The sequence below is a fragment of the Glycine soja genome, chromosome 3, assembly GCF_004193775.1.
Source record: "Glycine soja cultivar W05 chromosome 3, ASM419377v2, whole genome shotgun sequence".
Lineage (NCBI taxonomy): Eukaryota > Viridiplantae > Streptophyta > Magnoliopsida > Fabales > Fabaceae > Glycine > Glycine soja.
Window position 1 is genome coordinate 17,585,581 of NC_041004.1, and position 4,772 is coordinate 17,590,352.

Here is a 4,772-nt window from a genome sequence, read left to right on the forward strand (position 1 = left end):
AGGATATCAACAATCCTAAACGTGTTTGGCAGTAAACGAAGCAATGATGTAACACGATCCATCTTTTACCCCAATTTTTGCAAGATGGTTACTTCCATGCTTCAACTTGACTCGATGAACCTTTTCGTAAAAGCGCGAGCTTGGTTCAACCCCATAGCCCAGGGAATGGCAATTTTGATCGCCAATACTTCAACAACATTTCATAGGGATGAAAGACTCGAGAATACGCATGCTATGCATGGAAAATGTAATTATGAGATTGAGATGCCCGAAGAGACATCCTTTCTTAATTAACCACGCATTAGGTACCATGCTCAATCATTTTGTTTTGTTGTTTGTGTTTTTTTTTTATAATTTTAGAAATGGGTTTATGATCCCAACATGGTTGGCTCATGGTACCTAACACATGCAACTAAGAATGCATCATGAATTTTCATGCTTCCCTTTTTTTTGTTTTTGTTTTGTAGAGGAAAATACAAGGATCATGTATGAGCAAACATGTAGAACAAAAAGTATGTTGAACGTATATGATGATGCAATGACCCATGCAAAATGGGAATGTGATAACGGACAAATGCAGGAATGATATGTTCATTATGATGCTGAAGAGATGTTTATGCGGTGCATGATATGAATGCATTTACGGACACGAGAGCCCGGAAAATCATCTCTCCTTACTACGCATTTGGGGGCGCAGTGCCCCATGTGTGCAGTTAAGAAGATGATATGGATCTTTCGACTTCCCACAACAAAAGACGAGACCCACATACAACGCATGTGTGACGGCATGATGCAGATGCGCAAAAGCACAACAGGGGGATGCACAGAGTACGACAATATCCATAAATAATTACAAGCAAAGGCGTATATGACATTTAGGACTACATGCATGGCAGTGTTTAAAACGGCACGCAGCGTGTTTGCTTCGTGCCCCTATTTTAGGGACCTACAAGATAGTATCTAGGGGTCTCTAATAACTACTCCCAATGATTCATAACTCACACGACTGTTTTCTAGAGGTATCATCACTCAAGATAATAATATTGTGGCGGTATGGAATACCAGCGACAACATATTATAAAGAGAGAAAGCTCTAGACGAGGTTTCACTATTATCAAGCAAGTCGGAGACCTAGCATGATCATAGATTCACCTTCACTCCTTAAATTCCCATGAACCCGGTATAGGGCCCTTTCTTTCACTCAAACCCGTGGGTGCTTAGAATGCAGTGTAAAGAATGTGAAATAGACAACAGTTATTTACAGTTTACACAGTTCGACAAAGGCACACACAAAGTTTCACAATTCCACAATTCTTTAAAATAGGCCTAACTCACAAAAAGTCCCCAGTGGAGTCGCCAACTGTCGCAACATGCCCTTTTGCGGGCGTGCGAGGCGAGGCTCACGGGTGCGCTTTCCAAAGGAGGAAAGATGCGCGGAGTCGCCACCAACATTTATTTGTGGAAAACGTCAGAAAAACCGAAGGAAACCGGTCAAAAAGAAAATTCTAAGATCGGGAGTTGTATTTACGTTTGAGGAAGGTATTAGCACCTCTCACGTTTGTCTCAAAGGACAACAGCCTATTTTTTAGAATTTGTGGAAATTGTGTTACCTTAACTTTTATTTCTTTTTATTTTTTGAGGTCGACAAAAGCGGGGCTTTTGCTCCTACGTACCCTTCATCGAAGAGGATATCAGACCTACGTAGTTCTTTCTTAAGAGTGAATCAAGCGATTCTTTTTACTTGAATGGTGATCATTTTAAGGCGTTGGACCTCAAAAATGATCCTTTTTACTTGGTAAGAAAAACTGAGATAATAAACTTTCAAATCCTTTTTTAGTGATTTTTTGTGGACGAGCTTGACTTGGCAGGTTGATTTTAGCCTTGATTTCACTTTAGTTATTAGTCAATTCGATTAAGAATGAGAAATCCCAAAGAGAAAACGTCCGATTGATTTTTCGCTTTATTTTACTAAAAGGTATTTTTTGATTATTATATTATTATTTTACCTCTTTTTTGATTTCCAACGTGGTTACGGCATGACCGAACAGTCGGAATTCATTTTAACAGAAATTAACGGATATTACAAATCAAATGATCGGTGGAAATTTATTTTATTTTTTGATTAGGCGATAAATGACTTAAATAAATGACTGAAGCACGTCAAAAGGGGGTACGGAAAGTAAATGAAAACGAGAATAAAAATACATGAAACAAAATGTGGACCACCACGGGTACATAGAATGAATTGAAAAGCTCGGTTTGAGGTACTTACCAGTTGAAGACTGAAGAAAATGAAGAACGAACGATGAATGTCGAAGAATGGTTGAAAATCTTCGCGTAATTACTCACGGAAACGTTACGGAAGCGCCTCGGCTTGGATTTTCTTCATGGAAACAATTTTCCTCAACAATTTCGAGAAGGCTAAACCCCTTTCCTTTTCACTCCTTCCCCTATTTATAGCAAAATAGGGGAGGAGCTTGCCACCCAGCTCGCCCAGGCGAGCAAGGTTGCTTCCTCCAGAAGCAACCGCCTGCTGGAGGAAGAAACTGGAAGGCCCAAGTGGGCCTGATTGCTATTTGTACCCCCTTTTTTCTAAATTCCTTCTACTTTTTTTTGGTAATTCTTTTTCCGTAACGTTATGAAACTTTACAAATTTCGTAACGACACCTATTTTCTTTCCGTAAGGTTACGAATCCTCATGGATCATTTATTTACTCTTTTTTAGCTTTCGAAGAAGTTACGGAAACTCACGGATTGCGCAAAAACCCGTCCTTTTGGTTTCCGCCACATTACGGAATTTCACGGATCGCGTAAGCCTGCTTCCTTTTGATTTCCGGCATGTCTCCGGACTTCACATATTGTGAAACAAAGGATGCCAAGTATCTCAAAGCGGCCGATCAATGGTTGCATATCATCAAGTAATAATCCTCGGACGAAATTAGGGTATGACACAACGATTTCAATATAACTAAGCATAAAACTCTACAAGCATTTTAAGCCATGTTTGTCCCTTACATGGTTACCTGCATTGCGCATCAAATGCCATGCACATTGATGGGAGCTTGCTTGTGGGGCTTCTATGGAGGCTGGATCTTGAGCTTCAATGAGGTCCTTTAATGGTGATTTTCCAACATGGAGATGCAGCGGAAGACAAAGGAGAAGAGGTGAGAGGAGGCGCCATCCACTAGGGAATAAGCCATGGAAGAAGGAGCTTCACCACCAAGATGAACCTTGGATAAGAAGCTTGGAGAGGATGCTTCAATGGATGAAAAGAAAGAGGGAGAGAAAGAGAGAGGGGGGAGCACGAAATTGAAGGAAGAAAAAGGGAGAGAAGTTGAACTTTGAGTTGTGTCTCACAAGACTCTCATTCATCAAAGTTACAACAAGTGTTACACATGCTTCTATTTATAGACTAGGTAGCTTCCTTGAGAAGCTTTCTTGAGATAACATCCTTGAGAAACTTCTTTGAGAAAACTTCCTTGAGAAGCTAGAGTGATGGCACATCAAAACCCCCCATACTTGGCCTTTTGCACTCCTGGGAAAAATGAAACAAAGAACAAAATCCAAGGATATCAGAGGGAGACAAACAAAAACATTCACATATTTCTCAATGAACATCAAGGAATGAAAGGAATGGGTAACATCTAACATAAGGAGATCCAAAAAGTCAAGACATTCATGAAAATCATCCAAGCAACCCAATCATGGCAAAATAGTTAATCAGCTCAAGAATGAAAAGTGATAAAGCCTCACAAGATATACACTCTATCTCTCAAGTGTCTAGGCTACTATTTACCCTCAAAGCACCCATGAAAGCAAACACCACATAAACTTGGCAAGATTCTAAAATTGACAATCAACCCATAAACACAAGCACATGAGGATCAAAAGGTCTTTTAAGGTTGTAATGGGGCCAAGGACAAGGTATGGAGAAATATGGAATAAGTGGCTAAATCCCAAAGGAATAGAGGAGCAAAGGGGAATAAGTGCATATTAAGAAAAAAATAAGAAAATAAAAAGAAGTAAAGATAAAAATTAAACATGAAGAGTAGAACCAAGAGTTTCATCATTCTTGTGCCATTTAAGATCTTATTCACTCAACTTTATTGCTTTTCTTTTTCTTTTTTCGAATTTTTTTTTTTCGATTTTTTTTTTTTTTTTTTTTTTACTCTTTAGCCTTTGAGAAACAACATTTCATTCAGCATGTCCAACATTTAACCAATATAAAATGTACATCAAGTATGGCCCAAAATACATCATGAAGCATAGCCAACAAAACAAGTTGTCCAATGAAACAAAAACCCCCCACACTTATTCCCAAAACAATTCCAAAGCTCCAAAATTCCTTAAGGATATGGAAATATCATGGTTTTTCACTTAAGGCTTGTAGTGAGCTTCAAAACAAGGAAAGGGAAACAAGGCTCAAAAGGGCTATCAAAGGAATTAATTCAAGGTAAGTCCATTTGGCTAGAAGCTTATAAGAACAAAATTGCCTTAATCATTTCCAAATATGCATGTGAATTAGGACGCATCAACAAGAATCAAGCCAAGGCTATTGTGCAAGCAATCAATGGGGCAAAACACACCAAATGATTATAATGATGGATGGCTCAAATTCACACAAAGGTAGAATCATCACTTTCAAATTGAGCTTTCAAAACTATCATGACATGTAGAGAAGAATCAAGGATTTCAAGTCACAAAATGTCAAGAACTTTTATTTTCAAAACAATTACCCATTTCTTGAACATATCCTATAATTCAAAGAAAAA